Genomic DNA, 22,158 nt, shown 5'->3' on the forward strand with positions numbered 1-22,158 from the left:
TTTCTGAATTATTTTAATACGACGTACTAACCTGCAGTAAGATCGGCAATATAATTTTACGGGAGGACTGATAATATGGAGCAGTATTTCCTTGAAGCTAAAGAGCGCAATTTTAAAACAAAGCTGCATGGATCAATGTGGCTGGTTGTAACCTTGACCCCATCCCAGCAGGCGTGGCGGTATGGATCGAAGCTGTACGGTCTATTAAACTTTCCCCTGTATGTTCCTACACATTTAAGGTGTTTGGGAAATCTTTCGAGCGTAATGTTGGTATATTTCTGTTTTAGGAATTTTTAATAGTTGATATATTATTGACCGAGCTCGATAGCTGCAGTCGCTTAAGTGCGGCCAGTATCCAGTATTCGGGAGATAGTAGGTTCGAATCCCACTGTCGGCAGCCCTGAAGATGGTTTTCCGTGGTTTCCCATTTTCACACCAGGCAAATGCTGGGGCTGTTCCTTAAGGCCACGGCCGCTTCCTTCCCACTCCTAGCCCTTTCCTGTCCCATCGTCGCCATAAGACCTATCTGTGTCGGTGCGACGTAATGCAACTAGCAAAAAAGATATATTATTGTGAAATTGTGTTTCGCATTTGTTTCCAACTTTCAGCGCGTATCGCGGAGGCCTTATTCTTGTCTATCGCTAGTATATTAACTTAGTCAACAGTCTAGTTGTAATTCTCTTCTTGTCTAAATAGATTATTCCGTGTGTAGGTGTGGGTGGGTTTGTTTCCATGTTTGTGGGCTTGTGAATCCTTTTAAAATCAGTTGGCAGACTTTCTCAAACATAGGATATGTGGCCCAAAATGTAGCCCATATCCCCGTAGTTTGCCAAGCCAGTTGCTGCCCAGCCAGATGAACTGCAGATATCGGTGTATTTCGTGAGCAGTTGTTTGCTTTTTTGACCGGATCCACTGTCACTCGTGAAAGAGATCATTGGGTCCCGCGCTTAAATCCCGTTCCAGACTTTAGTTCAGATTTTTAATCTTTAGAAAGCCGTGAACCGCACCCGGTACCTCCTAGTAAGAAGCATCGATGCCTAAAAGTAGCCCATATCCACGAAATTATAGCCAGTTCAGTTGTTCCCAGCCGAAAGACATTCAATGTCTTCTCACCATAGCGGTCGCGTTTCGAATCTGGGCTGTGCATGTAGGGACCACAGAGGCTCTTAACTTGGGAGCGTGGATTGGCGACCATTGGGCCCTTACCTACTTCCTGGCATTGTTTCCACTTGTGCCAAATTCCTCACTTTCATATCCGACCTCTTTTTTCAACTCTTGTTCCTTCCAAACCCTGACAGTATTTGAGTACTCGATACCTAGGGATTCTTTTATTTTCACGCCCTCCGTGGCCGTCGTCTTTTGCCGATACCTTCATTTTTGGAATTGTCGGACCTCTTCCGTTTCCTTTCTGATTAGTGTTAATAGAGGGTGTTTGCCGAGTTGTATTTTCATCTTAAAACAATCACCACCACTATGCATGGGGGGGGGGGGTGTTCAAGTGAATATGTGTTATGTTGCTCGGTTTCCCCGTAAAACTGGAGGCTCCGCGGCTATGATCGTTGTATCTACGGTAGTTATGAAGAAAAGAACAGTATTCATATCAGTAATCCGTGCAAACACACACCCTCTCTTGGACGAGGATATAACCAAAGTAGACAAATTATTTCAAATTTCGTGGCTACTCTGAATATGTGACTCTACCATCTCATAACCTCAAATGCGATATGTATACTGTTACATAATGCGAAAGGGCCGATGACCTTCGCTGTTAGGCCCCTTTAAACAACAAGCATCATCATCATCATAATGCGAAAGTGTCCATATGATTCGTAAACTCAGCAAGGTGCCATGCTGACTACTTTCGTAACTGATACGGAACTTGATCTAGAGAATGTAGAAATAAAAGCAATGTATGGAAGCATGATAACAGCTCATGACCCTACGGTCTCTGTAAAGAACTACTTATGTTGTACCACCAGTATACTGCCTTATTTTGAAATCAGTTTAAGTACAATTTAGAGCATTCAGTCTTTACAAAGAATCTTAAGAGTGCAACTTATGTGTAGTATAATTCAATTTGTTGTGGTTGTGGTGGACACAACGTACCAACGCGACACAAAAGATCGGCGAACGATTGCGTGGAAGAATTAAGAGGCAAACTTTAGGTATTAGGAAAAAGTGTGCCCTCATGGTCAAAGTGTATATAAACCTCTTTCTATTAACTAGCTTAAAATCTATGATATTGCTCCTTCCTGTCGGTCGTATATATTCAAGGACTTGGCATTTCCAGTCTATTGTATTTTGTGTCGGGACGTGTACTTCATTTGTTGGTGTAATGATCGTGGCCTATAATGTACATGCAGTATAAATACCTTCATTTACATCCAAAACATTAAATGATCCTGAATATTTGGGAATAGTTGATAGAATCATCAGTCGAGTTCGGATGTTTAAGGACCAAAAATCGTCCAAATATGCAGGCAAAATGCTCTTAAAAGTAGCTAAATAATACCCCCCAAAAATGGAAAATATGACCAAACATATGTACCGTACTTTCAGTTAATGATTTTTGCCACTGGTTCTTTTATATTAAACATTAAATTCATTATACAATCTTATTGCACTACTTCCTTTCCTTACTAGATCTTTTAACGGATTCCACTAGTCTCTCATGAATTATCTACAATTAAATTGTGGTCAATATTGAAGTTATATTTAATAAATATTGCAGTCTTGCACAATGGTGAGACATATCGCTGTTCCTGCAAACCAATGGAAATAGTGTTATTGGAATTAAGAATGTGCCGTGGGCACAAAATATTTAATTGAAGTAATATCTCAGCATTGGCGTCTAGCAGTCTCTCCATGCTGCACTTCGCACTTTGAAAAACAGGATTTTTCCTTCAGTAAAGAACTCCTCCCCGAATTCTTTTACACAATTTCTTAATTTAACGCATTCACTACACTTCAAGTATCTCTACCAGCTCTGTTACCGTTAATGTAACTGTGAAGCCTCGAAAATTGTCTGATTTTTTTTCTATTGGCTTTACGTCGCTCTGACACAGATAGGTCTTATGGCGACGATGGGACAGGAAAGGGCTAGGACTGGGAAGGAAGTGGTCGTGGCCTTAATTAAGGTACAGCCCCAGCATTTGTCTGGTGTGAAAATGGGAAACCACGGAAAACCATCTTCAGGGCTGCCGACAGTGGGGTTCGAACCCACTATCTCCAGAATACAGCTATCGAGCTCGGTGTTCCAATTCTTAAGAGAGGTAAGGGGAGGAGGGTAATTTAGGCTCAAATGCTAAGGCAGTTAAGTCCTTGGGGGTATTTCCTTGCCATAACTAGTGATGTATACTCAGATGAGATACAATAAGTCAGATATTCAGCTTTGAGGTGAGAGTTTCAAGTTTCGTCCCAGTGCCACAAATAAGTTTACACAAGCAACATCGGACGTCACATTCAAAGTACAGTGCATTTTTTGTGCAAAATATAATCTTAAACGACTTAAATATGACCAAAACCTTTTTTTAATGGTAAAATGTGCATTTGTCTTATAAAAATAAGGCTAAATATGCTCCAAAATGTGCAATAAGTGCTTAATTCTAACAAATAGTCAAAAAGGAAAAGATTTTTCCTGAATATCCGAACCCTATTCGTCAGTGTACAAATGGAAGACCTTATCTCAAGTTATATAGCTTGTTGCTTAGTGCATACTCATACCACCAGTACTAATATAAATGTTATTGAAACTATCAAGACGAACATCCTTGTCTTTATCAAAAATATGCCGCTAATGGTGCCAGGTAACTACGTGGTACCAGTCACGTAGCTATAAACTTGCATTCAGTAAACGGTGGGTTTGTACTCAACCCTGAAGATGATTTTCCGCGGTTTCCCATTTTCACGTCAGGCAAACGCCGGTATTGCACTTTTGTACATATGCTGTATTACAATACATTGAATACACATTTTAAATTTATGTGCACTTCTTGACACAGTATTAAGCTGAACGTGTTTCAAGTTACAACGTGAAAGTACGAACGAAAAGGAGTAACAAGTAACCATAGAGAATTCTTAGCTAGTTTATATATATAGCCTACATTGCTAATAAAACAGGGTGCACTTTTTTAAGCGTTTAAATAACATGCATATTTAAGAGGAAGAAATTTTATTGCGAAATGCCATTACACAGGACGATGTATTCAATGTTTGACGCAGATTCTTCCATTCTCAAGTCTGCTGTTTGTGTCTGAAAATATCTTGAATTTTTTACTGAAGCGCGAGACAATGCTATATAGCGAGTAATGGGAAATGAATTGAGACTAACTTCGCTAAGCTTATCATGGCTGTAGTCTGAAGGGTTATTAAGTGTTGTAAAGAAGTTAGATTGCGGTTAACAGAGATATCACTTTTAGGCTTATACATATAACTCGATTTGGTGCACACTCAACCCTTCAAACATTGGCCGTTGCAGATGATTTTCAAAATCCTCTTGTTTGAAATAGGCTGAACATACCATATTGTGCAGGTGGTAGTATTCTAGGTATCTTTTCTTCGACCACTGACTATCAACAGTTAACGAGCTCCTCGTCGTTCGAGAATGTATACAATTAAATACAGTATTTGTTTGCCGGCCAATTTTTGTGCGGTGGAGTGTACATGTCTGACAAGATGAAGTACGTGTATACGTGAACGTCATATTTAGACCTCAGAACTACATAAAGTACCTCAGTATTAAAGGAGAGGTTGTGAAGAACATGCGAACTCGTCCATTAAAGGACGGAACATCGAAGGCATCGGCCCTAAATGAACTCGTTCCGCGTCTAGTTTTCGTTGTTATTCACTTCTATGTGAAGTGTTTTTAACTGCACCCACGCTTAATCTCTGGACTTATGATAATGCAGGCTGTAAATATTTTATTCATCGTATGGCTTAGTGCCGAGAGTGTCCCAGGACATGTTCGACTCGCCTGGTACAGTTTTATTTGACTCCCATGGACGACATGCGCGTATGGATGTGAGGTGTGGTGAAGGTAGGGAAAGAGTGAAACTCGGTGTCGACACACAGCCTACTTCTGTCGAATTACACAAAGTGGTGTCTGCTGAAGGCTAACCTCCCTATCCGACGAACGAATCACCAACGGCGGCATATGCCGTCAATCCATATGAACACTGCGGAGGATTTTTGACACGCAAATTAATTTTTAGAAATTGCATTTATATCCCCGCTTCTCGTACCCTGCCGGGCAACATTCTTTTTCTTTTCACCAACGGGACTTGAACCGGCTAACTACGGTGTAAGACCATAAGTATGGACCAAGTAGCCATGGATACATTCAAGATTCTGGCGCCTCACTGACCTGATTTTTGGTCCGGCAAGTACGCGCACAGCTGGAAGTTGAAGTGGGTTACTCATGCCGCGTTTATCTGATCCGTGCTTCGCTGCACGTAGCTACCGACCCAGGATGGCAACCAGGCTTTCTCGGAACTTGGTCGTTAGGCAGCTTGCTAATAATTGAACTCGAACATTCTTAATCCAAGTTTAATTAACATGATTTCTATTTGGAACAACAATATTAAAACTGTTCTTTAAAGTTCGTGATCCTTGAAATTGACGTGATGATTGCCACTGCAGGTGGACGATTTTTGTGATCGAGAGGTTAATGTTAGATTTTGATCTGTAACGTTTACCTTTCCGATCATTTCGTGGAACGTTTACTTTTCTTGTAGCTACGTCATATCGAACATTTGCACAGAACCGGCTGCTTTATAGGACACCATCAAAATGCGAGTACTAGGTATGGTTTATGTATTCTGTTTATATCCTGTTCACCCCTAACATTGATATAGGAATTAGAAAGATGGTTTTGAAGACTTTCGTCTGGAGCATGGCATTGTATGGATGTGAAACATGGACGATGACTAGCTCAGAAAGAAAGATAATAGAAGCTTTTGAAATGTGGTGTTACAGAAGAATGCTGAAGGTGAGATGGATAGATAGAATCACGAATGAATCGAATTGGTGAGAGGAAATCGATTTAACTAAATTTGACCAGTAAAAGATGGAATGATAGGACACATCTTAAGGCACCCAGGACTTGGCACGGCTGGTTTTTGAGGGAAGTGTAGGTGGTAAGAATGGTAGGGGTAGAGCAAGGTACGAATATGACAAGCAAATTAGAGTAGATGTAGGATGTTGTTGGAGTAGTTGTGTGGAAATGAAAAGGTTAGCACAGAATAGTGTTCTGGAGAGCTGCATCAAACCAGTCATGGACATATAACTCAAACATGATTTATATCATAATTATAAACATACACTGGAAACCTATACATGTTAATAATAAAAATTCCCTTCTATGTGTAATGAAACTACCATTATTTATCGCTTACTTAATGTTGACCGTCTTGCTGTAGGAAAGCGTTTTTTTTTTTTTCTTCCATAATGGAGAATAAGTTACATTGTCTATAATGCTGATCACCTCTTCTCCCAACCAGCATCCACAGATCAGAAAGACATCTTGTCCCCTTAAGAAAACCTGAACAATTGAAACATGTTCGATTTTTTGAAAGTGAGATCTGAAGGGAATCGTAAAAAGTCAGTTACGAAGATAGGAATAAGACTTACGCTAATTTGGCTTTGTTTCTAAGGTAATATGCAAACATAGGAATTACGACGTTTTGCTTCAGAGCAAAGAAAGGTGAAATACATATTAATGGCGAAAAATATCTGCTACAGGAAATTCACACGGATAATACAGTAGAGGAGTTATTCTATATAATAACTTCTGGGCCATCTCCAGTACAGTTCTTTCACACAGTATATAAATATAACAGAACTACCTACAGTATATTTAGCTCACAGCGAGAAGTGAAGGGAAGGGTGGGACCCGGCAGACTTATTTTCTGTCGGCCCCACGAACGGTCACTTTCAGATGATCGAGCCTGCTAAAAGCTTTAATTTTCGCGTTTCTTGAAGTTAGTACGTATAGAATTGCCCCTGAGTGATTGACCTTTTCCTCAACTGTACAGTTTTGCTAAGTGGAGCTGAAAGTTTTCCGCTAGCTGTTGGAACTCGACAAAGAGGGTTTCTCTCAAGGCCAGTCCTATGTTGACGGCCGCCTCACTCCGGATTCACACACCCCAGCGTAGAATGTCGGACGTTGCGTATAAAAGAATAGAAGGCATCTGTAAATAATGAGCGTTTTATTATTGCAGCAACCATTCTTGGAATTATAAGAGTGTAGCTTATTGATAAGAATACATTTAAGAGTGCCTTATTTCAGTTTGATATTTCGTATGCCAAAAATAGTCGATGCAGGCAGCAATCATATCCTTAATTCGATTTTGGAGACGGGTACTCTATCCGACTTACCAATATAAACGAAACGTTGAAAAATCAATGCTTCAAATGAACATTCGGAAATCCTAAAGTCCTCATTTTGAGTTGAATGTTCAGTAAACAGACGACTGTACAGTACATCCGAAGTCATTTTTTTTCTCCCCTTCAACAAGATACAACTGTTACCGTACAGTACTTTAGACATTCTCTTAAAACCACCATTTTTATTAAAATAAGTCTTTTGGGGTTAGTCCGTGATTGTCATGTACCTTATTTACAGGTTGCCGACGTTTCGAATAGCGTACATAGCACTATTCTTAAGGCGACTGATGTACTACTCGATCAAAGGTAAAGCCCCCCCCAGGAGCCAAAATCAGTGGGCCATTTCAAGGTAGTTGGTTTCTTCATTGCAGCCAATATTCCCTTGTCTCCTTTGTGCTGAAACAGAATATTTGATATTAAAGTTAACAAGTATGTTCGGTTCCTTGGCTGTTTGGTTGGCGTAACGGACTTCGGTTCAGAGGACTCCGGGTTCGATTCCCGGCCCGGAAATTTAACTGTGCATGGTTAAGTCCTCTGGCTCAGGGACTGGTTCTTTTTCATCTTAAGACTTATCTTAATCTACACACAACACATCACACTGTCAACCACCACAAAAATAACATTAGTGAATACATCCCTCCACTTAGGGTTGGGTAGGGTATCTTCTGATTGATTGAAAGCAGTATCAAGGAATATTCTTGATATGTTTTGTGTTTGTCGTGTGTAAGAGAAAAACCCGGATAAACTTTGGTGAAAACTTCATTACACCTCCTCAAAAGAGAACCTGGACTGACCTAGACTATTCTAATGCCAGAAGGTTTGAATTCAATTGACTTTTGCTCTTTGATGAAATGTTAATCATCAGAACGTTTGCTGTGAACTACCATTATACTTGGAAGTTTGTCGCCAGTTTTGCTTGAAGTTAGATTTTTAGTTTAACAATTTGTTTTACGTCACACCGTCACAAATGTTTTATGGCGACGATGGGGCAGGAAAGGGCTAGGAGTGGGAAGGAAGCGGGCATGGCCTTAATTAAGGTACAGCCCCAGCATTTGCCTGGTGCGAAAATGGGAAAACATAGAATACCATCTTCAGGGCTCCCGACAGTGGGGTTCAAACCCACTATCTCCCAGAGCTGAGCTCACTGCTGCAAGCTTTGCTTGAAGTCCAATCTTTACTGGGCTGTGGATTAGGTAGTAGTAAATAACAATATCATATAACTAATACAAAGAGGTAGTATTCTTGAAAAATAAAAGAGGGCAATGAATTACAGGTAAAGAAGGCAGTAAAAAACTTTGTATGTCCAAATCTACTTTTAAAATGTTTGTGAAAATTACATGTTGTGGGTTTGGATGATGATCCACCCTGTTGACAGGTTTTATTCCAAAGTTTTATTTTATGGAATTATTTTGTAGTATTTCTGTTGTGCAACTGTTGAAGTCCATCTGAGTTTTTGAATGTACTTCATACAAGAAATGTTTGTTCTTCCCCTTTTCATTGTTGTATTTATGTAGTGTGACTCTTTGAAATCCATCAGTTTTGGAATGTACTTCATATAAAAGGCAATATGTTTCCATTCATTTTAAAATGTCTGAAGTACAGAAGCCAGCCATGTGCATAGATTGAGGTCTTAAGAACTTTTTCTTCTTAAGCAGTTTGTAGCTCTGGTGGAGAAGTATCTCAAACTAAATCTGCCCTGAAGAAGTCTTATTCTTTGTCCCGTCCATTTGACTTAAGCGGACACTTCACACATTGCCGGACAATTACGCCGGACCACAAAGGATGTCTTTTAAAATCCTTCTTCAGACATAAGGAAATACCTTTTGAATGTTTGTACTATTTCGCGAGTAAGGGGAGAGGAGGTACATCGGAATGCAGTTCTACCTAGTGGTGTACAGACCTATTCAGAGAATTCTAATTGCCCAGAAATGCTGCCAGAGACTGTTGACTCACAACTTACCTGGGGATTTTCTTCCCTTCTTGCATCATTCTATTCATAACTCGGATTGTTGCTGATAAGGTCGAGCTCAGGTAGTCAACTTGAGAAGGAAAAGACAGTACAGGCGCTAATTAGTGAGACAGAAATACTGTAGCATTTCAGTTGTCTGTTGAACATGAGTAACAATGGATTACTTCACGAAGCTGTAGTGTTTGTAAATGATGTAAAATCACTTACAATAACTCTCTATAAAATACTAACACAGAAATGACTTAGAATAATAAAAATAAAGATATGTACGCTTATATTTAAGGTGGATGTTCTTTGCCGTTAAAATGTCAGATTTTTACAAACTTGTTTTAGCGGACACCTCTCGTAACTGACATTTTTCCTCGGAACCGACTGTGTTCGCAGAAGGGAGGTTCGACTGTATCATCTTCTGAGACTACCTATTTTTGTGCAGTTGATTGTGCATGCAAGTTATTTTTTAAGTTGTTTTGTATTAAGACTAAGATTTTATTTCAACCTGTATATGTTAACTTTTTCAGTATTGTCATTTAACCTGAAATGATTTTTATGTAACCCTTTCATGAGTCTGTAAAACTTCCACATTTTCATAACTCAGCACCCTCTGCCCACATTGATTAGAGTTTGTAAGACTACTGTATCTGGTAATATTAAAAAAGTACTGGTAGGTGTTGTAGTTGCCACCGCCGGCTGCAACTCATATCAAAGTAAACATATTCTTCAGCAGTTTACCTTTTCACACTCGCAATCCTTTGTGAATATGTTCCATATGACTTAGTAGCCCAATCTTGGCATGAAACATTCATCCACACAGATCACTTGGAATGGCTGGGGGGAGGGCGGGACTGAGCTTGACAGAGCTTCCGTGCATGTCGTCTTCACGTTGTCATTTCTCTTTAAACACCGTAACTGATGTAGAAACATTGAGGCGCCACAGTGTGTGATTCTCGGCAAGCGTATTCCAGTATTTAGTGTTAATTCCAGCTCTCTTCATAGTATGCATTAGCTGATCCTTAAAACCCCTCCAAGGGGGGCTCCATGAAGTTTTGTGCCAGAGCAGAGTTCACTTACAGGAGTTGACAAGGAAGCCTGGTTTGTCGTGCGACGGGCGTGCCCTATCCGAGACAATGGCCAATGATGGTAGCCTCAATGCTTAGAGCATGTGCTTTCTCAAGAACTGCAACGTTGGTGACACAGTCCTCCCATTTGATGTTCAAGATTGATCTAATTTTTTGCAGATGAAAGTGCTCTAGCTTTTTTATATCCGTATGGTAGAGGGTCAAAATTTTTCAACCATAAATCAGTGTTATGATATGACAACAGCTTGGTAAATCGTGATCTTGGTATGCATTGTAAGGTCTTTATTCATGAAGACACTATGAGATAAAACTTCCAAATGCTCAGTGTGCAGCACCAATTCCCCTATCCACATCGTGTAAGCAGTTCGAATTTGAGAGGATACTTCCTAAATATAAAAAGTGGCTGACCTGCGCCAGTGGAGTATTCACAATGGAGATATTGAAAGTTGAGAGATGTACAAAACCTTTAAAACATTCTGAGATGATCCCCATAGTTATCGGCTCTTGGACTAAATGTCACATCATCTAGATGTTCTACAAGAAAAAGACAGAATCTGAGGATATTATTGTAAAATGAAACATGTCATTCTCTAATAGTGTGTATTTTTATACAGGTATGTTATAGTGTGCTTTTTTGACAGATTGAAAAGCTTTAAAGTTGGAATAGCATAATATATGATGTGATGTGGAAAGGATGGCTGGTACCTTGTGTTCATATAATGCTGATACAGCTATTCTTGCTGTTTAGGTCAGTCTATCAATTTCTTCAAACTGGTACTGAAAATTCCATACAACTTCCTTACAGGCTGCTCTCTGCTTGAGTCAATGTACTGTTGTACATGCAAGCACAGAAATGGTGTCCAGACGTAAACAATCAACACTGCCCCACTCCAGTACTGAAAGGGGGTGAGGGAGTGAAGGGGTAGTGTTGAAGACCACTCCAGTACCGAGAAAGAGGGGAGGGAGTGAACGGGTAGTGCTGAAGACAGGGTGTGTGTATTGCTATACATCCACCACTGTGCCCATTTCAATCACAACAGTCTTGTAGCGGCTGTCAACCTGCAGCAATGCATTAAGCGTGAAGGTGGGGGTATACCATGCTTTGTTTATACCGGGACACAATTTCTGTGCTTGCATTTACCAAAGGACTTTCCTCTTTGATGTCCTAGGCCACATTGTGCCAAATATAGGGTGTTCTCAAACATGAGGAAAGAAATACGGGGTGGATAGTACACCCCATTATACAGTGTCTATGTACATGTGCCCTACTGTTGATTGTTGGCATAGTGTGTTTTAGTTATTAGTATTAATGGAGATTGTTCGTGTTTTGGATTAAGTTTGGAGTTGGCCATGTGTTATGGACATTCCAGTACTTCGCCAGCTTGTGTAACAAGGTTTCTATCGAATACTTCCTATGCCTGGAGTGTTCGGAACGTGTTTTACAGTCTGTGAGGTGGCATGTTCAGGTGTGCATTCAGGTGCACAGTGAACATTTTGAGGACTTCTGGTAGTAGAATGCTGGTACACCAACAGTGACAGCTACTCAACATGGGATGTGCTAGATACGGCTGATACCAATACTTCCCATACAGTTGTCTAACTCGTATGTGATTGATCATAGGTCATATGTTCATAGGGAATTTGTGTTATTTTGTGGTGTACGAGAATAATGCTTCTTATTCTACTTAATATACACCACAGATTCCTTCTCACATGCTAGGAACACCCTGTATCCAGGCTTATTGACTAAGCATCACTGCCCTGTCATCTTGCCTATAGATCCTGTCAGATCAATTCCTTCACTACAACCACTGCACTGACATCTATGGTTGCACCCCTTTTTACACCAAATGCACTACTATTGGTAAGACTATTCATGTATAGCAGTAGTTTCATGTCATTGAAGTTATGAAATTGCAATGATCTGCCTGTAGAAGACCTGTATATTTTAATCCTTACTGTTTTATACTTCCTCTACTATATTGTAAACCCTTTAACCTTTTATATGATCTTTCAAACCCCGCTTCATAGAATTAAGATAAACTTCTCCCTCTGTAAGTTATCAAAAGATCATATCTTGTAAATGGAAGAGCTTGACCTGTTCAAAAGAATTTTGTTTATAAGTTGAGGCTGCAGGTAGTTGTGACTTGTTTTCTAGACATGTAGACATTCTTGCATCATTGCCAAAGTGCCTTGCCAAGAAAGTTCACTGAGACAAATGCGTAGTAACATAGTTGGTAAACATCAGCTGAGAAAGAGGGGTAAAGATATTATTTTAAACTTCTGTTGGGGCATTATCTTCTAGCAAGTCAGTGCTGGGCTTCAGAGTAAACTCTGCTCATGGGGAGCAACACTTTTATACTGACAGAATAGTCAGTTTAAATAGCTCTTTATTTTACAGTGGTATTCATATTAGGAATGTGAAATGATTTTCAAGGAAAAGTCATTTTAAATTCTTAGTGAAATAGATAAGCTGTTATTCTACCTCCTTAAGTTGCTAAATTTCAAAGCTACATTACTATCCAGCTTCACATTGTACTGCTTTTGGCTTGGGAGTATTCATTCGTAAGAGCAAGTCCGAAGACCTTAGAAGAATGCAACTGAAATCAAAAGTGTTAGCGTTTTCCCACCAAATTGAAAATATTAGTTGTAGTTTTTGTCATATGAAAGTTTTTTTAACAACTCTACAGGCATATAATTTCCGGTATAGAGTGCTTGCATGTTTTAAGAAAGAAAACTAGATTAGTGTTGGGTGTTCGTCATATGCTTGTATTGGATATGATTCTTATGAATCAAATTTCATATTTTTGTGATCTATTGTACTATAATGAATTTGTTTGAAAAATATGAAAGTCACGTCTTTTATATGAAGTAGACAGTGTTTATTTCACAGCTTCAGTTCTGTTTTTCATTTAGAAAATGTAAGATATAGGAAATGGGTAGCGCTGGGTGGGTCTCGGCGTACAAGTGGCCATGGCAGACCCGTGGTCAGACAGCTCTGCACTCCGACCGAGCAGAGGGGTGGCTATGGCTCTACCGTAGCTCTACACCTCTGTATTCAGGAGAGGGGCTGGTCCCCATAATCGGCTGTCCTGACAATGGTTTTCCATTCTCCTGCACTAATGCGAATACTGGGACAGTTCCTAGTACAGGCCATGACTGCCAACCCTCACCTTCACCGTACATCTCCTCGGGTTCAAATCTCTTGGCTGGAGACGGCATCACCATCTAGGAGGTCTGCCACCCCCTTCAAGGGAGGAGTGAAAACATTTAGTAGCAAGTGGATAGAGCATGTTTTTTTATGTCAAGTGACTTGGGGTGACGTATGTTGATACAGACAAACCTTCATTATAGACTGTTTTACCCTTCAGTGCTCAATCTGCAAATACGTCTGTGCTTCCATACATATATATATATATATATTATTTTTTTTGCACGCTGCTTTTTGTTGCACCAGCATAGATACGTCTTACGGAGACAATGGCATAGGAAAGGGCTTGGAGTCGGAAGGAAGTGTCCGTTGCCCTAATTAAGGTACAGCCCCAGCATTTGTCTGGTGTGAAAATGGGAAACCACAGAAAACCATCTTCAGGCCTGCCAGCAGTGGAGTTCGAACCCACTATGTCCTGAATACTGGATACTGGCCGCACTTAAGCAACTGCAACTATCGAGCTCGGTAACACATTCATTTCATATTAGTACTGTAACTGTTGTCTGGTAGGTCTTCCCTGCCACTCGTACTTGCCACAGTGAAATCCATTATTCCTTATTCTCCTTGCACAAGAAAGCAAAGGGAAGTATCTCAACAGCAAATGGAGATGTAAGAAGGGGGTAGGAGAAGGAAAGAAGGGAAGAATTTACATGAAGACTGGAAGCACATGCAGTGTTCTCCCCAGAAATTTTCTTCAGCTGGGTGGCAGGAATGAGTAGCCGGGCAGTGAATATTACGTAGAAAATTGATAAAATTTCAATTTATTCCCCTAAGGGCATTAACAATAATATTACAGGTAAACATTAATTGCAAAATTGAACTATTTTAGTGTTATTACGAAGAAGACATAACAGAATATTTTGAACTAATGTTCTACTGCTTGTTCATAATCATTCGGTTGCTGTGAAGTGTCAGACGGTTTTGTCATGTCCCACGGAATCGAGTGCTCACATGCAATTCCGCGCTAATCCCAGACACCATTGTAGCAAGACAATGCGTGCGTGATAAGGTAAACATTTAAACTCGGATGTCACTTGTGCAACTATGTTGACAATGATTTTTTTTATTTAAATAAACAGTTTTACAGTATTTACATTTTAATTTGAAACACACAGTGACCGTCAAATATATATTACGTAAACGGAGTAAGTTGGCCGAGCGTGCGGCTGTGAGCTTGCATTCAGGAGATAGTGGGTTTAAACCCCACTGTCGGCAGCCCTGAAGATGTTTTTCCTGTTTTCCCATTCTCACACCAGGCAATACTAGAGCTGTCCCTTAAGGCCACGGCCGCTTCCTTCCCACTCCTAGCCCTTTCCTATCCCATCGTCGCCCTAAATGTTAGCCGGGCGATTAGTGAAAACGGCTGGGGGGGTGTGCCCATTAGAAAGGTCCTAGGGAACATACTGCAGATGTCAGTGGCAGTAAAAGGATGCTGAATGGACTTATAAGGAGTAAGAGGACAGAAAGAGTTACCACGAAGTTAGTGAAAAAGGAAGATGTGGAATTAACACACCCAGAAGAGATAAAGAGAAGATGGAAGGATTATTTTGATAAGCTATTGAATGTGAAAAACTGTACAGGGGAGATAGAAGTAATACCTGTTGGTATGCAATGGTTGTACCAACTACTAAAGTGTATGTGGAAACAAATGTGTACCAGAAGACTGGGAGGGGGGAGGAATACCAGTGTTTAAGAAAGTGGACAAGAAAGTTTGTGGTAACTCTAGAGCAATCACACTTATGTTGCAGGTAATTAAAATTCTGGAAAGGATATTAGAAAGAGGAATGAGAAGAAAGATTGAAAGAGGGTTACATGAGGAACAGTATGACTTCAGGAGTGGAAGATCTACAGTGGACCCAATCTTTAGCATGAGACAGCTGGTGGAAAAGAACTGGGAATATGGAAAGGAGCTGGTCATGACTTTCATAGCTATAGAAAAAGAATATAGTGGGAAACCATGGTTGAAAAGACTCTGAAGTGAAATGTTAGAAATGGTGCAAGCAATGTACAACTGTTAGCAGAGTAATGACCCCAGTTGGAAGGACAGAATGGTTTAGGAATAAGACAGGCAAGTGTGCTGTCACATCTTTTATTATGGTCAGGGACAAAATTGTAAAGGAAACAAAGGAAGCCTATGGAGATAAGAGATGAAGATATTGCTATTTGCAGATGATGATGATGATGATGATGATGATGATGATGATGATGTGATCCGGGGGTAAGAACAACAAAGAAGTGCAACAACTAGATGTACTGAACAAAAAATTGAAGTATGGCATGAAAATCAGTACGGAGAAAAGCAAGACTATGGTGACATTGAGGGGAAAGGCAAGAAAGGAAAATTGGAAGTCGGTCTGGAAATTGTGGACAGCTTTAAATACCTAGGAAGTGGATTATTGCAAAATGCTAGGGTGGACATGGAGATTAGCAGGAGGGTGCAGCAGAGTAATTCGTTCTACCAAAGTGTAAGGAAACTTGTTTGGAGCAAAGGAGTACCAAGGAAAAGTAAAGAGATAATGTACAAAATGTACTATGTACCCATATTGACTTATGCAGTTGAGACTTGGATTTGGGTTAGCAGGCAAGAGAGTAGAATTCATGCCAGTGAGATGAAATTCCTAAGAAGTATGATCGGAAAGACAGAGTGAGAAATGAAGATATTAGGAAGGAAATTGGGAGAGGAAAGCTAAATCAGAGAGTTGAAAAGAATAAACTAAGGTGGTTTGGGCGTGTAAAGAGGATGGAGAGAATGGAATTCCAAGACAGATGCTGGAGGCAAAGTGTGAGGCCAAGAGAGCAAAAGAAAGATCTAGAACAAGGTGGATTGAATCAGTGAAGACTAAATTTAGAGTGGAACAAGATCGTGGAAGGAAATAGGAAGATGAAGTGTCATAAATATCCCAACCTGGCAGTAGCTGGATAAGGGGAAATGACCCACTTTTACCTTTGTCAGCCTACAAGAACTTTTTTTTTAAAATCTTTATATTACTGTTTATATATTTCATAAAATAATTTTATATACCGTATTTTTTCACAGTACTTATCTAAAGATAACCAAGCCAAGTGGGCAAGAACGTGGGTGAAGAAGTTGAGACAATCCTGGAACCAGGAATTGGTGGGATTTTGCTGCTACTTGTCTCCCAAATGCATTGCACCGAGTAGCAGAAGAAAAAAGTTATTTACAAAAGTGAATGATTTAATCTCTCCAGTAAATGAAGTATTTTCAAAATGGAGTGCTAGAGTTGCTGCTTTTAAAGAAAATTGCCCAAATCTGTCCCTGTCTCCAGAAATTCTTTTAACAAGGCAGGGTACATTGTTATAGGTTGTTAAATATTAGTGAAAATATCCATAGTACTAAAAAAAAAAAAAAATGCTAATTCTCGGAAGATGACTTGGCAGTGTATAGGATGAATCAGTTGACCATGAGAGAAGAAACCAGTGGATTATTTACCTTATATTTATGCTAATTTAACATTCTTAGCAAACACTATGACAATTTGAGTCATCAAAACTAGTCTACAGAATCAAGGTCTTTGTTTTGGAAATGTTAGTGATTTATTGCGCACAAAATTATGGCAGAACTACGACGAGAATGACGATGCATGAATGAATGTTGCTTTGTCTTCTTTAGCCATTTCCTCTCAACTAGATTTAAATTGTTCACAAATGGTACGGTACATTAAAATGTCTTGCATTCTCTATTTTAAGTATATTTTAGAAATATAAATACTGTGTTATTTCTACTTGTACATTATTCCTTTTAATTAATTTCATGGTGTATATTTTAATATGAGAATCTCTTATATATTTTCCCACCTATATAGGTGCTTAAACTTTTTTTGACCTAAAGATCTGATTTGTACTAGTTACATTCACTCCCTGGTGAATATGAAAGGCATATTCCTTGTGAATCAGTGTTGTTTATGGTTTCCGAGATAGCTGTAGAGGCCAATCTTCGAACCACAAGCTCTACCACGGTGACTTTCATCAGATTTATCAAAGCTTCTTATCTACTGCATTCTCATAAACTCCTCTGTATGGGGAATATGAGATGGTCATGGTCGTAATTCCTGCAGTTTCTTGCAGAACCTTTCAAGCTTTTCTTCTGATTTTCTGGTTCTTTTCTACAGTCTCAGACTGTATGTCACAACAGTGCCGTTCCTCACATTTGCTGATGTCAGGCACTTCATTTTAGATTTCTCAAAATCAAAGGTATACAGTGTTGAAAAGTGTCGGATATTTTGAATTGGTGACACAAACCTACCAGAATATTTAATGCTGTTACAGTGTTGTTGTTAAAGTACATTCTGGTTAAGTCAGCAGATGTTGAAAGATCATTTTCGACCTTGTCCTTGTACATTAGTCCTTGCATCCCCTCTGAGTCTTCGTCCTTTAATTGAGAATACATCACTTGCTTTGGAAAGCATGTGTTAGTTTACCCAATTGAAGTTGGTGTAATAATTTCCTCAAAACCTGTGGTACTGGTCTCTTCCTTCATCCCTTCCCTTCCTCTTTATAATCTGTTATGTAATCCTATTCACACCATGTAGTAGCATTACTGGTTCTCTGAATTTGACACATTGGTTCGCTATATATTCACCCTTTATTTCAGTCATTTGTATTTATCCTGCCAAACCTTTTCATGCTAAGCTTAACAAAATTAATTGCAAAAAATTACTTTGTTTCAGTGAAGAGACCGGTGAGGGTAGCCAGAAGTATTGTATAACGCTGGGAGTGGGGCCTCAGTGGTGGTCCTGATGTCCCCCATGCCGCATTCAGTGTGTTTCCAGTCAGCACAGAGGGCAGCGGCGTGGGGAAATCTAAGGAGCTCTCTGTGAGCCAGCCACAACGCTTTAATACTTGTCCAGTAAGTTCATTGTTACGAACTTTCAGAATTAGTTATTCCATTAGTTTGATATTGAGGAGTATTATCTACTTTTAATATCTCTTGAACACTTGAGACAATCTCATAACTACTTTCAGTGCAACTTACAAGGAAAACAGATTTGTACAAGCGTAGTGCACTGCGTAATTTGTGAAATTTGCAGAGAAAGAAAACTATGTAGCTCATAAGTTATTTTTTGGTAATTACAAAATTACTACTACAGTCGACTGTGGTGTTGATTCATGAAAGAATTTGTATAACAACACATGATTTACTTCGAGGCATAATTCAGAACATTACAGCGATCCTAACGTGAAGTTTTTCACGTTCAGTATAAAGAAGATAAAAATAGATATTGACAGTGAACCGAATGAAATAAGTATCGTGAAATATCAGAGGTATAATTCAAGTGTAATTGACGCCTTGAGAATGACAGTGGTGTAAGTCATCATTAAAGCAGACATTAACATCTCATACGTTCCTTGTCCTTTTTTATTACAAATCTAAATTAGTGTAATTCAATAATTAATTTTGTGCTGATGCCAGATTTCACTTCTCCTGTAAGCAGGTCCGAATTCTTTCCTACGAAAAATATTAAGGGGGAGTTATGACTGCATTTTGAAACTTCAGTTTTGATTCTAGTTAGTGATTTTTGCCGGGTTAAGTGGCTCAGACAGTTGAGGCGCTGGTCTTCTGAATGCAACTTGGCATGTTTGAACCTGGCTCAGTCTAGTGGGATTTGAAGGTGCTCAAACAAGTTGGCTCCGTGTTGGATTTACCAGCACATAAAAGAACTCCTGCATGGCAAAATTCAGACACTTTGGCGTCTTCGATTACCATAAAAGTAGTTAATGGGACATAAAACCTATATTATTAGTAGTAGTAGTATTACAACATTTGAAGTACATCAAATTTGACACCTTGGACATAGAACTTTCTTGTAAAATTACAACTTCGTACGTTAAACGGTTTTGGAGGGATGAATAATTTAGTTTCCAGGGCTAACCTCATTTAATGCCTTAGGAGTGGAATGTTTAAAAATATTTCTTATTTTACTTTTAGGATTTAAAATGTATACTGCCATTTGTAATTTAGTCTTTGTATGTGAGCGGTTTGAGGAATGGGTATTTTTGTTTTCGGGTGTTAATCCCAATTAAACACCCTTAGGCATTAATAATTTTTAACGATGATGTTATTGGCTTGACGGTTTTCAGAGGTGCTGATGTGCCAGAATTTAGTCCCGTAGGAGTTCTTTTACGTTTCAGTAAATCTGGCACGAGGCTGATGTATTTGAGCACCTTCAAATACCACCGGACTGAGCAAAGTTGGGGGTCAGAACAGCAGTGCCTCAACCGTCTGAGTCACTCGGCCTGGCTAATTTTTTTTTCCCACCAGGTAAATGCTGGTGCTGTACCTTAATTAAATCCACGGTCGTTTCAGTCCCGATTCTAGCCCTTTCCTATCTCGTCACCAGTAAGAATTGTGTCAGTGCAATGTAAAGCAAATTGAAAAAGAAAGAAAAAAAAAAACTTCTGCTATTTAAGATGTATGTTATAATTTCATTTGAAATTTAACGTGCTCTTTTGTGGTATTATTTTATTTACTTTTGGGTATTGAAATTCATGGCATTAAATCCATCATGAAAATATCCCTCGATCGCTCCTTGCTCACTATTAGCATTGGCAACTTGTGGTGCTAGACTATGCTGTAACGTCTGCTAGAGCCCTCTGAACCTCGTGACTTGCTCGTTCCCCATTCGGATCTCCTGGTGGGGACTGCATGGGAGGGAGCAGTCATCAGGAAGATGGACATTCTGAGAGTTAGTGTGGAGTGGAATGTTAGAAGTTTGAATCATGGTATGTTAGAGAATCTAAAAAGGGAAGTGGAAAGACTTAGATGTACTGTAGTTCGTATAAGTGAAATACTTCGCTGGAAGAAAGATTTTCTTTTGTCAGGTGACTGCAGAATTATCAACACAAAATCAAATGTGGAAAATGCAGGAGTTAGTTTAATAAGAAAATAGGGTAAGCTGCTATGACCAGCATAGGGAATGAATTATTGTAGAGATACACATAGTCAATACCCACCGCAATAGTGCAGGTCTATGTACCTACTAGTTCAGCTGTGGAGAAATCCTGACTTCACGTCGGATCTTGGAGTGTCGAATTAAGAAAAACAAGCCAACATGCATGGCATTCGTAATTTCAGAAAAGGCATTAGATAACGTTGATTGGACCAGGCTGAGTATTTGAGATTCTGAAGGTGATCAGGATCAGATATCAAGAAAGAACTATCCACAATCTGTACAAAAATCTGTCTGCAGCAATGAGAATCTAAGGCTATGAAAAAGAAGCAGCAATCCAGAAAGGAGTAAGGCAAGGCTGCAGTTTGTTCCCACTAGTTTTCCATGTATATATGGAAGAGGCGGTAAAGGAAATAAAAGAGGAATTTGGAAAAGAAATCTCAATTCAAGGAGAGGGAATCAAAACTGGGAGACTTGCCAATGTTGTTTATACTGAGTTTGCAGATAATCTGGAGAAATTGCTGAATGATATGCGGACAGTCTTGGAGTAGTACAAGAAGAAAATAAACAAATCCCAAACAAAAGTAATGCAGTGCAGTCGAAGTAAATCAGGTGACACAGGAAATATTAGATTAGGAAAAAATGAAGTCTTAGAGGAAGATTATGAATATTGTTACTTGGGTAGAGGAATAACTAATGATGGCAGAAGGATAACATAAAATGTGGACTAGCACTAGGAAGGAAGGTCTTTTTTAAGAAAATTGCTCACTTCCAACATTGAAATAGGAATTAGTAAGGTGTTTTTGAAGACTTTGGTTTGGAGCGTGGCATTGTATGGAAGTGAAACTTGGGCGATAACTAGCATGGACAGAAACAGAATAGAAGCTTTTGAAATGTGGTGTTACAGAAGAATGCTAAAGGTGAGATGGATAGATTGAATTACAAATGAAGTACTAAATCGAATTGGTGAGAGAACAATTTGGCGAAATTTGATGAAAAGAAATAGAATGGTAGGATACATCTTAGGACACAAGACTTGTTCAGGCTTCAACCCAGACCTGATATTTGTGAGTGAACACGTGGCACAGCAATGTGTGAAATCAATGTGCAATCCTATTCCAAATACCCAGCATCGGCCCATAATATGTCAACGTTTCTCTGCAATTCAACCAATAAAGGTTCCGTTTCGAAGGAGATATAATTTCAGAAAAGCAAACTGGGAGAAGTTCAGCTCAACCCTTGATAAAATAATATCAGATATCCACCCAACACCAGAGTTTTATGATCAGTTTGTTGAAGCTGTGAAGAAAGCTTCCCGCGCTTCCATACCACGAGGATGCAGAGTTAACTATATACAAGGTCTAACTTCAGACACAGCTGCCCAAATGAAAACATATTTCACTGTTTCAGGAAGATCCACTAAGTGAATACACTATCTCAGCTGGAAGGAAACTACTTTCCTCAATTGCAGAGGCAAAGAAAGATGCTTGGATCAAACTTATGGAGGAAACTGACATGTCAAGGGATAGCCGAAAGGCTTGGAAGCTTCTCAAACGACATAGCAACGATCCAACCAAGGGACCAGTCCATGCAAATGTTACGGCAAACCAA

At 39.4% G+C, this 22,158-nt stretch overlaps 1 long non-coding RNA gene across 2 annotated transcripts in view; it reads left to right on the forward strand.

Moving 5' to 3' along the window:
- Nucleotides 1–22,158, forward strand: part of LOC136874073 (uncharacterized) — a 118,925-nt gene that overhangs the window by 51,277 nt on the left and 45,490 nt on the right. The window contains exons 1-2 of one of the 2 annotated variants that reach the window (XR_010860215.2): nucleotides 12,855–13,042; nucleotides 18,328–18,506. This is a non-coding gene — a long non-coding RNA (uncharacterized lncRNA). Of the gene's footprint in view, nucleotides 1–12,854; nucleotides 13,043–18,327; nucleotides 18,507–22,158 lie in introns of those variants that run through there. The other variant, XR_010860214.2, reaches the window with a different exon arrangement.

Source organism: Anabrus simplex, chromosome 5 (genome assembly GCF_040414725.1).
Source record: "Anabrus simplex isolate iqAnaSimp1 chromosome 5, ASM4041472v1, whole genome shotgun sequence".
Taxonomy (NCBI): domain Eukaryota; kingdom Metazoa; phylum Arthropoda; class Insecta; order Orthoptera; family Tettigoniidae; genus Anabrus; species Anabrus simplex.